We start from the raw sequence: 18433 nt of genomic DNA, 5'->3' as shown, positions 1-18433 counted from the left end.
AATGCCATAAATGTAAATAAAAATGAAAATAAAGTGTATCGTGTTCAACTTGTGTAATTTGTGAACATAAACAGCAACAGCAGCAATCAAGAAGTTTAAAACAGCATGTAAACAGTATAATATGATTATAAGATAATATGGGTGGTGGTTCCACCATCAATCCAATACAGTAGGAAACTCATTAACATTCAGTACAAACAGAATACAGTTAAAGTTTCTACTTCTTTCTCTCAGTCACTTATCTCTGCATCTAAAACCCAATTTAGAAAATCTCCATCTGACCACAGAAGCATAATTCACACAATAACTGTGTAGTAGTGTGAGAATGACAGTAAGATTGGGGGAATGTATTAAAGATGTTTCCATATTTAGAGGACACTTTGCATTGGCAGCACATGCTTCAGTGCTCTGGGAGTGTTTATAGCACTGTGACTTTCACACTTCATGACTGAGAGCTGCTGCTACAGAAACTTCACCCACAGCTACCATGACTTTGATCCCCGTCTTCATCTGGACACTGATCCTCTGGACTCAAGGTCAGACACTGCTTCATATTTTATCTCTACAGTGATGTGTTCATACAAATACACGTATTGTTTCTGTTCTAATATTTCAGTTTCATGCTGCATTATTGTGTATTTTTACAGAATGCAGAGGTCAAGCAACAGTAACTCAGACTCCTGCAGTGAAATCTGTTCTTCCAGGAGAAACAGTCACCATCAACTGTAAAACTAATCCGGCAGTGTATTATTACAGCTCTTATGGCCACTATTTACACTGGTATCAGCAGAAATCTGGAGAAGCTCCCAAACTCCTGATTAAACTTGCCAATCAGTTACAGACTGGTTTTCCAGCTCGTTTTAGTGGCATTGGATCTGGATCTGATTTCACTCTGACCATCAGTGGAGTCCAGACTGAAGATGCAGCAGATTATTACTGTCAGAGTTACCATTATATCAGTAGCACCAACCTGTTCACACAGTGATATAGAGTCGTACAAAAACCTCCCTCAGTCAGATAGTAGAGAAACTGCACTGCTGCAGCTGGGAGCGACTGCAGGTGCTGAGTTGGAGGATGTGATACACACAAACACACAAATTCCTATTTAACAGACGAAACCATCAGGGCTTTTACTTTGATTTGTGTCTGTGTGTTTAATCTGTTGGTCTCCAGAACATTTTGGACCAGAACACAATTTAAATTTACCAGTTCGCTTTCCTGGTCAGAAACAGTTCATTAAGATTATCTGTGATTATTTCCCACAGTGATTTATCACCTTTTATAATGTCTTGATTATATAGAATTAGGTGCACTAACAAGATTTCTCATAAGAGTGAAAATTTCACCCTGGAGGAGGAACTGTTTCTGAATAATTACTATTATAATTAGTCATAAAACGATTTTATTATATTAAAGTGTCTGTTTAATTAAAAAATTATTAAGTAGATTGCACTAACGTGTGAAACCCTGAATATGTGTATAAACATATTTAATGTACAGTATTAATAGAGTTAAATGTGCATTAATGACATTGAAGCCATCAGGCTATGACACATCATGAATAATCAGGTAAACAGATACTGAGACAGATTCAGTGGTGATGAGGTGCATCATCTATAATGTAAAGCATTTAAATTTACTGATGCAAAGGCTTTTTATTAATAATTCAGAGCAGGACATTGCAGTGATACACAAATGTAACACATATTTAGGTGATAATGAAGTAATATGTGTAACTGTCTCCTTTCACTCAGTAGCACAGAGCAGTGAAATGAGAGGGAGATTTACATGAAGACGGCTGAATGATCCTCTTTCTCCCAAAATAGAGCACCACTTTCACCAGATGTTCAACTTCCTTCAGCCAAACACACTGAAGCACAACACACAGCACTGAATGTACAGTTAAACACACTCTTTCATCACACTGATAATGACTACTAACTCTAATAAAACACACCCAATGTCCAAAATGAAGCTTTATTTCAGCAGAGCAAAACTACAGGAAGAGCAACAGGACAGTGAAGAGAGTAAAGACAGGAATATCAGCATTGTGTAGAATTGAAACTCTATTGTAGATGGATGTGTGAGCAGCTCAGTGTTTAATTCTATCTTGGAGCTGTTAGTCTTCACACTGGCTCTTGCTGAACGTGACCGGATGATTGACACTGTCATGGGAGACGGTACAGACAAACTCCTCCCCCTTTTCCCAGAGTGCTTTGCTGAGGGTCAGGGTGCTGCTGCGTGTGTAACCGTCCTTCTTCTGTTCTTCAGGGCTGGTTAGAACCCCTTCGTTCACTACTGAGCCGTCCACTGTCCAGCTCACTGTCGCCCCCTGTGGAGAGTAGGCAGACAGCAGGCAGAGCAGTGAGGCCGGTCCCTCAGAGAGCTGCAGAGACGATGGATGGAGCAGAGACACAGAGGGCTTCACAGTGGGACCCTCTGAAAAACACAAAACACACACATTTACACACTTAGACACTATTTTCTCATTACTGCTTCTTTACATCACTGCAGTCACGTAGATTTAATCAGCAGAACATTTACAAGCTACACTTTATATTGTGGAGCGACTCGGACTTCCATCAGCTTTATTATGTTTTAGTCACTTCTTACTGATGTGTCATAGAAAGTGCTCCCTGTGTGATATTAAAAATTGCTTCTAATAACAAAAATGTTCACTATTTAACACAAACACACAGCAACATTTTTCTGTATTTTCCATCAGCACAGAGATTTCAGAACAATGTACACAATACTGCAGATATGAACCAGTGAGCAGGTTTCCACTCACCAACACAAACACACTGGAGATTTATTACATGTTCATTCATTTACATTCACACGTTTCTTATTCATTTTACTACAGAAAGTTTAGAGTTACTCCCAACTTATTACTGTAAACTACACAAATTATAATTTAAGTGGAATTTTTTGTTAACTAATTAATAAAGAATTATGTAATATGTAATTATTTAATTATGTACATATTTTAGTATAAAATGAAACATTTTTTAAGTAAAAGTGACTTACTGATGTTGAGTTTTGTTCCTCCACCAAAAGTCCACCACAGTGATACATTCTAATTAAACCGTCGTACAAAAACCTCTGTTACACTACAGTGAACACACTTAAACACACACACACAAAAACACACACACACACACACACACACACACACACACACACACACACACACACACACACACACACCCCTTAATCTGAAACACAGTGTATATACTATACACTGAAAAAGACAGGAGGAGAAATAACACCAAATGATGGATTACTGATGAGATTTGTCTCTACAGTCAGTAACACAATAAACATTATACATGAAGACAGTAAGACTTGACTCTGTTACTGGGATTTGTGCATTTAATATTTTGTTCTTTAGGACTTTTGAGGCCTAGAACACAAATTCAATATAACCTTCAATATAACAATTCCTGGTCAGAAACAACTAATTTATTAGGAGCAGCTTTGATTATTTAATATAGGGCTTTATCATTTTTTAGAATGTTTTGAGCATATAGCATTAGGTACGCTAAAATATTTTCTTAGCAGACACATAAATAAACCCCATAAAAAATTATATAAATGGGTTTGAATCTTAAAGATGTTTGGTCTGTTCAGAGGAGATTCTTGACATAACACCTCCTATACACTGTTGATAAAATTTCAGCGTTGGTTACAAAAACAGTTCACTGTTACGCGGCGAACACAGAGGCGGAGGCAGAAGTAGAAGCCGGCGTCTTTATTAAATGAAGACGGCAGAGCCAAAACAAAACACCCGCAGAGCGGGATAAAACCGGCAAAAGGCAGTTCTTTGTGTGATATCCGCAGTGAGGCGTGGATGAAGCGCAACGCGGAGGCAGCGACGGAGAGGCGTCGGAAATCCGAGGTGCGCTGGGGAAGAAAGCCGTCACCGTGGGGAAAGCAAGGAATCCGGGAACAGAAGGTGCGTAGCGGGAAAGGCTGATGCGGAGAAACACCACCGGGAACCTGCACAGGCACACACACGAGCATAACCACGTACATGTAATAACCGACAACCAGTGTGTGTGTGTGAGGGGGTTTTATAGGTGGTGTGGAATTAATCCCAGGTGTTCGGGATGAGCCCGATTGCACTGAGCCTAGTGCGGGCGGGGCATGCACGAGAACCGGAGCAAAGTGCGGCCGGGAATCCTGGGTTATGACAGCCTCCGAAGGGGGCGTGGCAGGGGGATTCCTGACACCACCCCCCCCCGAAGGGGCGGCACCAGACGCCCACAACCCACAGAATGCCCGGAGGGCCGGGGCACTCGGAGGAGGGCCTTCCCGATCGTCCAGGGCCTGAAGGGACCCGGCCGAAACCGCCCTGGCGCGGGGGGGAGTCGGGAAGGACCCGAGGCGGAGCGACCACCCCTGGGGAGAGCTGGAAGGGGAACACGGACACAGCGGGACCTAGGAACGGAACACATCCCAACGCTGCGGCCAGTAACGGAGCGAAACCCCTGGCGTCGACCGGAGAGACGTCACCTACAGGGACCAGGAGCTGCACGATGCACTCAGGGGAGGCTGGAGGCGGAGCAACGCCCTCAGTGGAGGCCGGAGGCGGAGTGATTCCTTCTGCAGAGACCGGATGGAGGAGGACGTCCACCACGGAGACCTGGGGCGGACCGACGACATCCAGGAAGGCCCGGAACGGAGCCCTGTCCACCACGGAGACCTGGACAACGACCTCGGCGAGGACCGGAGCCTTCTCACCCACGGGGACCTGGAAGGGACAGACCGCCAGAGGCGGGGGTGAGCAGTCAGTGAGGCTTACCGGCTGGTGGACCCCCTGGATGGAGGCCGGAGACGGAGCGAAGCCCCCAGTGGTTCTCGGAGGCGGCACGTCCTCCATGGTGGGGAACCGGAACAGGATGGTGTTTACGATCCCGACTGGAGGTTGGAGGAAGTCCTCGGCGGAGTCAGGAGGCCGGACGACGCCCTTGGAGGACCCCTGAAGTGCCATCTCCTACTTTGAGGAATCTGAAGGCCTGACGTCGCCGTCAGAGGGACCGGGAGGACCGACATCACCTTCAGTGAGTCTGTGGGGCGCGACATTGCCGTGGGAGGAGCTCGGGAGCGCGACATCGCCGTGGGAGGAGCTCGGGAGCGAGACGTCGCCGTGGGAGGAGCTCGGGAGCGAGACGTCGCCGTGGGAGGAGGTCTGTGATGTGACTTGGTCTTCTGAGTGCTTGTGGGGCGAGCTGTCACCTTTTGGGAGACTGTGGGGCGAGCCGTTGCCTTCGGATGAAGCCAGGGGCAGCGGTTTGATGTCCCTTTCGCAGTCTCGGAGCTGAGTTGAGAGCCCTGGGGATCCCTTGGGTGAAGCGGAGCTCTGAGAGGTGGCATCGCCTTCAGGGAGACTGTGGGGCGAACCGGCGCCTTTGGTGGAGCCCAGGGTCAACGGGATGACTTCCCTTTTGCAGTCTCGGAGGTGAGTTGTGTGCTCCGGGATCCCATTGGACAAAGAGGTGTTCTCGGGGAGGCGTTGGCGCGGAACCGAACTCTTCTTGATACCCTGGAACGGAGCTGAACTGTCCCGGGAGTCCTGGGATGGAACCGTGCTCTCCTCGGGAATCGGGAGCGAAGAGGAGCTTTAGTCAGGGACCGGGAGCGGAGAGGAGCTCACCGGGAGGTCCTGGGACGAAGCCGAGCTCTCGGAGACTCTCTGGAGCGAAACCGAGCTCACGGGGACTCTCTGGAGCGGAACCGAACTCTCGGGGACTCTCAGGGACAGAGAGGAGCTCGTGGGGTCGCTCAGGGACAGAGAGAAGCTCGCGGGGTCGCTCAGGGAACGGAGACGAGCTCGCGGGGTCGCTCGAAGGGTGAGACGAGCTCGCAGGGTCCTCGGAGGCGGAGACGAGCTCTCGTGAGGAGGAGCCGAGCTCTCGTGAGGAGGAGCCTGGAGCGAGGCTGAGCACCTTTGAGGAGCCTGGAGCGAGGCTGAGCACCTTTGAGGGGCCTGGAGCGAGGCTGAGCATCTTTGAGGAGCCTGGAGCAAGGCTGAGCTCTCCTCTGGATACTGGAGCGGAGCAGAGCTCACGGGGTCGCTCGGAGGTGGAGAGGAACTCACGGGGTCGCTCGGAGGCGGAGAGGAGCTCACTGGGTCGCTCGGAGGCGGTGAGGAGCTCACGGGGTCGCTCGAAGGTGGAGAGGAGCTCACGGGGTTGCTCGGAAGCAGAGAGGAGCCTTCTGGCGGCGCCTGGAACTGGGCGGAGCTCTCTGGCGGGACCTGGAGCTGGGCGGAGCTCTCTGGAGGGACCTGGAGCTGGGCGGAGCTCTCTGGAGGGACCTGAAGGTCCTGGGGCAGAGCCGAGCTTTCTTGAAGGTCCTGGGGCGGAGCCGAGCTTTCTTGAAGGTCCTGGGGCGGAGCCGAGCTTTCTTGAAGGTCCTGGGGCGGAGCAGAGCTTTCCTGGAGGTCCTGGGACGGAGCAGAGCTTTCCTGGAGGTCCTGGGATGGGACTGTGTTCTCAGAGGCGGGTGAGAGGAGCTGAAGATCAGTCGTGACCAACCCGAGTTCCTTGGTGAGAAGCTGTAGGAACCGGGTGCACGTGCCAAACTCACCCCCATACACGTCCCGTAGCTGTACTGCGAGAGTGAGGGATTCCCCTGTCAGAAGAGAGAAGACCGAAGCGACCCTGGTTCTCTCAGTTGGGTAGCGGAACGCATTCGACTCCATAAAGTCTCTCACACTCCGTAAAAAATCGCCCCATTCTGCTCTGTTGCCAGAGAAGCGCTTTGGGAATCCCGTGACGTCATCGAAGGGGTGTGTCGCCGCCAAACATGACCGAGAGCCGGCCGCGAGCTTCCAGGTTTTCCTGGAAGCGGGGCTTGGCTGCTTCGGAATCGCGGCCGAGCGAACCTGCCCACCAAGGTGCGATTCGCTCCGGGAACACGGAGTTAATCCGATCATGTCCTTTACTCCTTTCCCGCTTTTTCTCCAGTCCTTTATTCCTTTTCGTGGGTCGGTTATTCTGTTACGCGGCGAACACGGAGGCGGAGGCAGAAGTAGAAGCCGGCGTCTTTATTAAATGAAGAAGGCAGAGCCAAAACAAAACACCCGCAGAGCGGGATAAAACCGGCAAAAGGCAGTTCTTTGTGTGATATTTGCGGTGAGGCGTGGAGGAAGCGCAACGCAGAGGCAGCAACGGAGAGGCGTCGGAAATCCGAGGTGCGCTGGGGAAGAAAGCCGTCACCGTGGGGAAAGCGAGGAATCCGGGAACAGAAGGTGCGTAGCGGGAAAGGCTGATGCAGAGAAACACCACCGGGAACCTGCACAGGCACACACACGAGCATAACCACGTACATGTAATAACCAACAACTAGTGTGTGTGTGTGAGGGGGTTTTATAGGTGGTGTGGAATTAATCCCAGGTGTTCGGGATGAGCCCGATTGCACTGAGCCTAGTGCGGGCGGGGCATGCACGAGAACCGGAGCGAGGTGCGGCCGGGAATCCTGGGTTATGACAGCCTCCGAAGGGGGCGTGGCAGGGGGATTCCTGACATTCACATGAATCAGTTCATTTCCTGCTGGTTGCAGTGGAGCTCCAACAGTCCTGTACCTTAGTGGTGAACTTTCTAGGTTTTTGTGTTTCAGGGTCTGATTAATGTCTGTTTGGCATGGGTCATGGACAGTGCCTTTAGTCTGCTGGGAGCACTGGGACACCTCACTCACCATGAGACTCATTTATTTTTCATACAAATCAAATTGCTCTCACACTCATTACTACATTTGTATCAAATATTTAAATATAGCTTTTTTTCTTCAGAGTCCTTTGAGGAAATTGTCCTGACTCACCTGTTACACCTGTAGATCCAGTCAGGATGTTTCTGCTGATATTCAGTGGCACCTGCTGAGACCTGGAAAAGCTCCTGAACTCCTGATCTATTATGATGTTCACCTGCACACTGGGGTTCCAGAACGTTTCAGTGGCATTAAATCTAATGTAAGAGAATGTTACCTTAAAACCTTAAAAAAGTTCAGTCTGAAGATGCAGGAGAATATTACTGTCAGAGTGAGAGCAGACTGTACACACAGTGTTAAAGTGATGTACAAAAACCTTCCTCAGCAATAAAAGATGAGCTCTGACTCAGAAACAGAAAATGATCTAAGATCAGCTGCAGAGCTGCTAAAGGTGCCTTTCACTTTATTATAAAATCACTTTCCCACTCATCACTACATTTGTCCTGATTATTTCAACTCTGCATCAATTTAAAGAACCATGTTCACTATACAGCCTACATTTCTAAAGTTTCCCATACAAACAGACACGTTTCCTATAAATGCACCCAATGGGAGCAGTACACTTTGTGATATCAGAGTGATACCATTCTACATATTTCTAATAACATGATGCCATGATTAAGTAGAAAACAACATTTACAGAGTTAGAGGCTGTTTGCCTGCAATCAGTTTGAACAATGAGAATAGTAGAATATTAGTACACACTCCATCACACTACACACACTCCATCACACCACACTACACACTCCATCACACCACACTACACACACTCTATCACACCACACTACACACTCCATCACACCACACTGTACACACTCCATCACACATGGTATAATGCTGGTCTCCTTGAAATCTCCTATGTAGCCAGTCTAAATCCTGATTAAATTAAAGTTAAAACCTGAACTTCTGTCATTTCTCTCCATGCACATTACACGTTACATCTGGACACTGATCCTCTGGACTCAAGGTCAGACACTGCTTCATATTTAATCTCTACAATGATGTGTTCATACAAATACACGTATTGTTTCTGTTCTAATATTTCAGTTTCATGCTGCATTATTGTGTATTTTTACAGAATGCAGAGGTCAAGCAACAGTAACTCAGACTCCTGCAGTGAAATCTGTTCTTTCAGGAGAAAGAGTCAACATCAACTGTAAAACTAATCCCCAGGTCTATCAAGGCTGGGGTTATCAACCTTTAGCTTGGTATCAGCAGAAATTTGGAGACGCTCCTAAACTTCAGATCATTAAAGCAAATTAATTACAGTCCGTTTTTTCAGCTCGTTTCAGTGGCAGTGGATCTGGATCTGATTTTACTCTGACCATCAGTGAAGTCCAGACTGAAGATGCAGGAGTTTTTTACTGTCAGAGTCGCCATGAAATCACTGGCTACTGTTTCACATAGTGATATAGAGTCATACAAAAACCGAGCAACTGCAGGTGCTGAGTTGGAGGATGTGATACGACACAATGACACTCTGTGGAGGAGAAGAACCACATCACACTAACACACACCTCACATTAGAAATCTCTCAATAACCATCACACCACACTACACACTCCATCACACCACACTGTACACACTCCATCTCACCACAATACACACACTCCATCACACCACACTGTACACACTCGATCACACCACACTGTACACACTCCATCACACCACACTGCACACACTCCATCACACCACACTGTACACACTCCATCACACCACACTGCACACACTTCATCACACCACAATACGCACATTCCATCACACCACACTGTACACACTCCATCACACCACACTGTACACACGGCATCTCACCACAATACACACACTCCATCACACCACACTGTACACACTCCATCACACCACACTGCACACACAACATCACACCACACTGTACACACTCCATCCCACCACACTGCACACACTCCATAACACCACACTGTACACACTCCATCACACCACACTACACACACTCCATCACACCATGCTACACACACTCCGTCACACCACACTGTACACACTCAATCACACCACACTACACACACTGCGTCACACCACGCTACACACACTCCATCACACCACACTGTACACACTCCATCACACCACACTGTACACACTCAATCACACCACACTACACACTCCATCACACCACACTACACACTCAATCACACCACACGACACACACACTTCATCACACCACACTGTACACACTTCATCACACCACACTGTACACACTAATTGTGTATGTTGTGCATCATCTATAATGTTTAGCAGTCAGGTTTATTGATTCAAAGGCTTTTATTAATAATTTAGAGTGGGACATTGTAGTGATACACACAGGGTTGTTCAAAGATACATCAAAATGTGTTTTAAAATAAAACACCTAATACTTTAACTTTAAGTATTAAAATAATAAGTCAGAACACATATCAAATAAACAACTGTATATTCTCAACACTCAACAATTTTCTTGAAACGGAGCATGAAATTTCTTCACAAACCTTCCATCAATTTTCTCTCAGCTGATTAATTAAACAATGTTCGATGGCATGAGCTTTATTCTGGGCGATTCATGCAATAAATGTGACATATGCAACCAGTTAACAGGTGAAATATTCACATACTTGTCCCTGTGATCTCCCACACGAAGGTTAGTTTTAAAGTAATCAACAGTTTAATGTTTATCAGTTTGCAATCGACTTATAATTGTATCCCAATTTATTTAATTGGTGTTTGGTAACGAAGGGCAACTTTACATCAGTGACACCGACTCAATGACAAACAAGTCATTCATGAAGACAATTGATGGCACCTGCATTCATAGCAACTAGTTTCTAATGAAAAAAACATTTGATTGTTAAACAAAAAAACAGGCGACCGACATCCCATTGTTATCAGGTGTTAATGTTTAGCAATAGATTAAATAGAAAGGGACAAGAGTAACCATGACTAACTATACATTATTCAAAAGCTCTAGGCCTCAAACAGCGATTTCAGATTACTTTTCAATGGAAATCATATAACGAATGTATTTGCTGAATGTGTGTAGGCAGTACACACAAACAACATGCATAAAAAAATGCACTACTTACATTATTATTGTAATAACGAGTCACAAACACATCCACTGCTGCTAATCCCGGTTTATCAGGAGAGATAAGGCTCCACTGAACAACATGCCATAAAGCATTTTTGCTCCAACCAAACAATAGTGTTGTAATTAAGATGGTTATTCTTTTGTATAAGTCACAGTACTTCAAGGGTTGTATAGTTTGTATATGTTTCGGAAAAAAAAATTGCATAAAAAAATCCGCCATCTTGGTGATAAAAAACAAAAACAAATATGGCTGGTAGAATATAGTGTTACACTGTAAAAAATGAAAAGTTGACTTAACTTTAAATTTCAAGGCAACTTGCTTTTTTGAGTTTACTCAACGTTGGACCAAGTTGTTCATTCAACTCAAATCACTTATTAAAGTCACATATCTCTTTTTTGTTCAGCTGACAGTGCAGTTGTTCACTCAACTCAAATCACTGAGTAAAGTCACATATCTCTTTTTTGTTCAGCTAACAGTGTAGTTGTTCACTCAACTCAAATCACTAAGAAAAGTCACATATCTCTTTTTTATTCAGCTAACACAGTTTTTCTAGTTAAAATTACTTGTAATTATTTTTCAATAAATTATGTGAACATTTTTCTATGAGTTTTATGGACAAAGATGTTTTGTTAGCATTTACAAAATGTTATAAAATAAAACTATAACTGCAGACTTTAAGTTTTAAGATTAACTTTATTTAACTTTAAGATGAAAAATAAACTCACAATCAACAACAAAACATTAAATAAAAATGACATTGTGACATTAGATTCACATTTCAACAACTCAGTTTACCAATTTCCTTTAACTAACATTTTAACAATAAGATGCTAACACCAAAATGTCAACATTCCCAGTAGGAGTTTACTTTTCACGGACTGTACCTTCGCAGAGCAGTAAGCCCCGTTTTCATAACACCAAAAAACAAAAATTTTTAAAACAGCCTTAAAACATTTTTAAACATAGATCAACAACTTCACAGGAAGAGCTTAGTTTTCAAAGACTGTACCCTTGCAGAGCATCGAGTGCCCATTTCCATAAACACCTTCTCAATGACCTCAAAAGTATATTTGAGTTCTTTTGTGTACTGAAAATCCAAGGCGAAGATAAGGCCAAACAGGTAAGCAACAGCAGATTGCAGGTCTGAAATGTCTTTCAGAACAACTTCCTCCTCCAAAACAACAGCAAAGTTTGTAATGGTAGGCAGTGTGCTAGGGGCGACATCATCCTCAGTTAGAACAAGAATTCCCATTTTCATCCCTCTGGTCTGTCGGTCTGCTGGAGATGTGTCCTAATAAAACAACAAATACATCATTATCAGCTGATCTCAGTTTTCTATCTTTTTTCCCTAAAAAACACAACTAATTATATGAAATAACCAAATATAATAGTTTTAGTGGTTTATGAAGTCTAAAATATTTGTTTTATGAAGTCTAAAATATTTTCATGGTAAACATTTGACTTAATCTGCATGTGGATTAGATGTGGATGTAAATGCAATGTACATACAAACTGTCCTGTTATAACATGTTTGTATGCTATAATCCTATTGACCTACATTGAATGAACAAAACACCTAACACATGCTTCATATCTTTGTATTCTAAATTGGTTGGACTATAACATGAGTTAGAGATAATACAAAGCTAAATACATAAAAGGTTTTATATCATTGAATAATACTCATTTACATTTAATTGCAAAATTTTTAATTTACAGAATATAAGTAAATCATGACTGTAAGTGAGGCTATCAATAATCTTCATAATGATCGTAAAGAACTGTGTATCGAATTCTAATTATTATTGCTTAATTAAATCATCCTAAAATAAAAAATGTAATGAAATCATAATCAATTTCTTCACAATGTAAAAATTTACTACCCTTTATTTCTCCTAAGATTATGTGGAAAGACATTGAAAAGTCTTTATATCAGCAGATGAATGAATTAAACATACTCACCAGACATTTTCTAAACAGTGCAGAATGATCTTTACAGAGGAACAAAGGGAGACCTTCCAGAACTGCTGGCTTTCTGTGATTAATGATATTTGAGGTCTAAAAAATGGGTACAGAATAAAAATAACTGATTGAGATGTCGTGTAGTGTTATTTATTTCACCTTAACTTCTGATCATAAGCGCAGGACCTTATGAGTTTACATTTATGCTTAATATGTAAAGCAATAAAACATCTATTTATGAGTCATAATTGACTCCTTTAAAAGGCATTTACTAAATCCTTTTAATCTTTGTAGCAAAGGGTTCTGATAAATCATACAGTTTAGAGGTTACACATGGTTGTCATTAGCCCTATTCTGACGGGACTAGTTTTCCAAACTAGTTTGCCAAGTTCGCTGAAAAACAGTAGGTAAATTGCTCTTGAATTTTTTCAGAGGTCGTGTGAGAGAAAGACAGACATGGCAGATTCAGACGGGATTAAAATCACAAAGGGGGTCATTACAGAAATTTCTCTAACGACCCCCTGTATAACTAGTCCCATCCAAATAGGGCGATTAACATGTTACCTGTTGATCAAGCTGTTTAGAAGGTCTTCTATCTCTTTTCGAAAAGCCCCCTGTCTTGCTCTGTACAACTTCAAAAGTTGTGGTGCATGTTGGTGTAACGATGATCTGAATGTACTGAGGAGGTCCACATTGGTAATGCGTTTGAATTCATTATCTATCCGATGAGAGAAAAAACAGGCTTCAGCTATAAAATTGTTTAAAAAAAACATCACAAAAATAAGCTCAGTTATAACGACTACTACAGCTAAATACTTCCTGTTAAGACTATTTATTTTGTGGTGAGATGAAGACCCGAAGCAACATTATCTGAGGGGACAAGAAACCATTGTCCCAAGTTTTCTCCATGTGCGCATGGCATAATTATATCTTTACATGTCAAACTTTGCAAGCTGCAAAGCTTTCTGTAAATTCACAGAATTGTTTAGAAAACTTGCTTGCCTTTTAATGTAAAAGTAAGACTTTCAGAGATACCATGAGCTTTCCTTCTACTTTATATGCCTGTAGTGGGCCAAGATCATTCAAAGATTCAGGATCCAGGATCTCTATCTCTGGATGTAGGTTTTTAACAAGCTCGTAAGACCTGTAATGTTCCAAATACCAGGATGAAAGTTTGTCAGAGATAAATGATACACTGTTTTCAACAACCAAAATACTGACAATCCTATAAAATTCTGGCAAACCACTGCACTGCCCTGCAGAAATGATCATTTCCTTAACATATCGCACACCTTGTAGGCGTACATCAGAGCTTAAAGAAACTGTTCTCTGCTGAGGATACTTTTTTGTGACTGCTGCTCTCAGTGTTGGATCTAACGAATCTGTCTCAACAATTTTAAGACTCTGAACACACAAATGTGGCTTGAACAAAGAGTGTCCCTCTAAAAAATAAGCAAATATTTGCTGATGCTTTGTTGCAAGTGAGCGAAGCACGTTCTTGAAATTGAGGGTATCGTGCCAGTCGGGCAGATTCATATCGTAAATTGTGGGTATAGTTTCTTTTTGAAAGAAACTGTGCTTTGCTTCGAATCTAATCGTCCATAATTCCACTAACGGCCCAAAGCAGCGGATCAGGTGTGGATAATGATCGACAAAATGATGTTTTGGTCGTATGTTGAAATTAGGAAAAGTCTCTGTAAGTAACTTACGATGTTCTGTTATTTTACTCTACAAATAGCACAATGTCTCATCTGAGAACTTTGTAGATACAACCAATTCCACAATGTCCTTGAGGTCCATTAAAATCTCCCATGCAGGGTCATTTTCTGGGATACTGCTGCCAATAAGGAGAGGGAGTAATCGCAAGAGTGTCCAATTCTCATGCCCATTGCCACCGATTGTTCCTTTTGCAAAGCTTGATTTGGGAATTTTCTCTGGTTTATTTGTACGATCTGCATACTTGTAGGGAAATGACTTGATACGACTATTCAGTTTCTCAAGTGATATGAATCCTTTTGAAATCAAGTCCTTCAGACAGAGAGATAACTCAAGAGGGACAATTCCTTCAAAAGAAGTCATGTAACATCTGCAGGAAATCCTGTAATTGGATGAAATTATGATAAGTGCTTGCTCAGAATACACTCATTTTTCACACCATTCAAGCTACGGTGCTGGTCATCATTTTGAAGTTCCTTCAGCAGTCATGTTCTGGAGTTCTTAACTGAAAATCTCCAAGCTCAGTGCTGGCAATTAGTTTTTTTTTTTATTAGGCAGAATCTGCAAAAGTTTTCAACAATGAAGCTTTCTTGGAAGCCTGCTAGTCCGTGTGCTCCAAGGTTATCAGCACAGACACAAAACACAGTTCCTTTCACATACTGCTGTAGAGCCAGAACAAATATCCCCACCTGTTCCAGTATCTTTATATCCTTAACCAATGGATTAAGGAACCTCTCATAACCAAACAATCGCACATCATCAATCTTTCCAAGAACTGCTAGATTAATTCGATTTAGACTTGAACGACTTTTTGAAGACAAATTTAGAATGACCCAATATACTGCGGTAATTTTATGAATCTTTCTTGAGGTGCCGAGAGGGTTGTACAAAGTCGTCTATGTATAAACCCAAAGCAATGCCATGCTCTTTGTCACCTGAAAGTTTGTTCTCCTTGTAGTATTTTCCATCCTGAATAGAGTTGTATTGGCCAGGCAAAGACTCTTGATTAAACACAATCTTGTCCAAAAACTCTTTATGACCAAGTAAACACTCCAGGTGCTTTGCATTTGAAGCATAGACGAAATAATTTTTTTTGTGTCCTGTCATATAACTATTCAATAGGGTATTGCACTTTTAGAAATATGCAAAACTGTTTGCATAGAAAGAAAAAGTTGCGCAACTTTGCGCTCAAGTATATCAACATCAAGACTTTCTGTGTCCTGTTCTCTCCTTTCTCCAGGCCCTTGTGCTGAGGTTGCAGGTTCATCATTGTTTAACTCTGTCTCTGTGTCTTCCAAGTCTTCTCTTGAGTCCTTATTTACTAATCTAAAATCTTGTCTGGTGTGATTTTTATGTTTTCTTGTTCTGTGACTGCTAAAGCTAGAACGATTGTTGGTTTTAAATGTGCATTTCTGGAACGGGCACGGGACAGTTTCTTTATTTTGTAGATGTCTTCCAACGTGAGCAAAGTATTGAGATTCAGTACAAATCTCGTTAAAATCGCACAAGTCACACAAAAATGTACAATTTTCTCGATGTTTTCTGCTTCTGTTGTGTATTCTTGTAAATATGTGATTTGAGTGCACTTCGGGTTTTAAAGGTGCAAATACAGTTGTCATAAAAACAATTCCAATTTACTCGACCTCCATGTCGCAGTCTTGTGTGTTTTAGAAGAACATTTTGAGAAGAGTGTGCAAATTGCAAATTTTACATTGCATGCTGAGCTCTGAAACCAGAAACCCCAGTAAATAACCATACTGTATGTTATGCTATGGTGTACAGGTAAATATGATGTACAACAACAAAACAAATATCTACAAAAAATATCTATGGAGAAATATCTATAAAATATTACCAGTATATGGGTCAAAACACTACACTGGTCTAGGTCTGTTGGTAACATGAAAAATTATTCAGCATCACAAACACCAGTATTTTTTTTCTTTTTTTAAATCCATCATGTAAATTCTTAAAACATAATAAAAGTTTAACTTGCATAAAAATACTGGTGTTCTTGTGATAAAGATTTATTGTTCATGTTACCAAAAGGCCTAGACCAGTATTGCATTTTGACCTATTCCTTAGTGCTGCTTACGACTGGAGACTTGTGTTTATTGCTAGAGTGAAATTCGTTTTCTGTGCTTCGTCACCACGATCCATTGATTTAAAACACACAATTGTGCTTTATACTGGCCATAAAAACTCAAACAAGAGTATATATTTGCATGTCGCGATGTTTTACAAACATTTCAACAATATAGCAAATGTATTAAAATGAATAAAGACACTTACTTTATTAAACGATGAAGTTTGGGTTGATTAGTTCGTCATGATCTCCTGCCCGCACATTTTTTCAGATAACTGGTAAATAAAGCAATTGCAAACCATGAAGTTAGATTTGCAAGATAAAAAACTGGGATTGCGACATATTTTCACCTTGATAAGAACGTTCATGCAGAGCCGGCGCCAGACCATAACTAACTAATCAGCAACAATAACTTGCAAAAACATACAACTAGTACACACTGTCAGCTCATTTACAGTAAAAAAAATCACTAAATAATTACGGTATCCAGCGTTCACAAACGCTTTCACCTGGCTCGTGCCAACATTACATTTACGACAGAAAAAAAAAAAAAAAAAACGCAGAATCAGCTTTTACGCTTACTCAAGCCAGTCTCAAGTAATGTACCAACTAGACAAAAAAAAAGCAAGGTTTTTTTTGCCACCGGACATGCGTGCAGGGTACTGTTTTAATTTTCTTGATTAGGTTGATCGAGCCTGAGATCATCCACGGCCTGTAGATTTGTAAATTTCGCCTCGGCTCCATTACCCCCAGTTTCCGAGTTTGTGCTAACAGGTGTTTCCGTGATGTCAGATTGAATAGGTGGTGCTGGCTGAGAGGCTGAGTGATAGTAGTACATTCTAAATCTGAAGACGGTCTTGCAGAGTTAGAACCGACGAGCCATTTTCTAATATCTAATATATTAAATGAATTAAAAACTTTGTAACGCAGCACAACAATCTCTTTGGGTTTGCCCCTTTTAATGCCGGCACTGCGTTCATGCAAACTTGCTTTAAAATAATATGCTTGACCAGTGACACTACATTTCTTAGTTATGACTTTCAAAACCAGGTCAAAAACAATTGTACATTTTACTGGTATTAAAAACTCTAACTAACATTAGATACATTTACATGTCGCAAACAATGTTAAATGCTCACACTGATGTTTCACAAACATTACAAACATTTCAACATTATAAAAAATATAATAAAATGAATAATGATGCTTACTTTAAACACTGACGTTTGAAGGGTTGAAGAAGCTGTCCTGAAGCTTGACTGATTATCAAAATGGCGCTATCATTCCATGTGCACTCCAACGTCTGCACGTTACAGCGCGCATGCTCCAACCACCAAGCCAACTTGTGTGCTTGTACACTTATATGTGCAAAGCCAGTCAACGTTTCAAATTAAGTTGGTCAGACAATTTGTGAACCAACTTATTTCCACTTATTAAGTCAACTTGTTTGAGTTTTATTGTCCAGTTAACTAAGAGATATAAGTTATTCAAACTTTTGGAAAGTTGGATTTTTTACAGTGTAGTCCAGTATCGAAATAACAATCGAAGAAGCACCTGGGCAGCCTGTGAGGACAGAAATGGTTGAATCCTTCAGTTGTTGTAGAGAAGAATCAACAAGAACGAGCCACATTAGCGACATGTGAGGAGAGGGACAGTTGATTTTCCATAGTTTCCCCAAGGTTACGAGCAGTGGCTGAAGATGAGAGCAGAAAGTCATTAGGAGTTATTCTGAGATCTTGACCTGGGATGACCACCAGTTCTGTTTTGCTGCGATTGAGTTTAAGTTGATAAGAACTCATCC

At 42.2% G+C, this 18433-nt stretch overlaps 2 long non-coding RNA genes across 3 annotated transcripts; both read right to left on the bottom strand.

Annotated features, from left to right (window-relative positions):
* Positions 1-1963: 1963 nt before the first annotated feature.
* Positions 1964-3206, bottom strand: LOC310729181. Its single transcript, XR_014534476.1, has 2 exons — positions 3031-3206; positions 1964-2439 (listed from the first exon to the last, which is right to left on the bottom strand). It is a non-coding gene; the product is annotated as an uncharacterized lncRNA (long non-coding RNA).
* Positions 3207-11818: 8612 nt separating this feature from the next.
* LOC310729307 lies at positions 11819-18134 on the bottom strand. Of its 2 annotated transcripts, none has more exons than XR_014534547.1 (3): positions 16983-18134; positions 16839-16907; positions 11819-12159 (listed from the first exon to the last, which is right to left on the bottom strand). It is a non-coding gene; the product is annotated as an uncharacterized lncRNA (long non-coding RNA). The 2 variants fall into 2 exon arrangements; XR_014534548.1 differs by having other exon boundaries at positions 17844-18128.
* Between the last annotated feature and the right edge of the window lie 299 nt (positions 18135-18433).

Source organism: Silurus aristotelis (genome assembly GCF_946808225.1).
Source record: "Silurus aristotelis genome assembly, chromosome: 7".
Taxonomy (NCBI): Eukaryota; Metazoa; Chordata; class Actinopteri; order Siluriformes; family Siluridae; genus Silurus; species Silurus aristotelis.
This window is presented reverse-complemented; position numbering and strand designations above follow the sequence as displayed.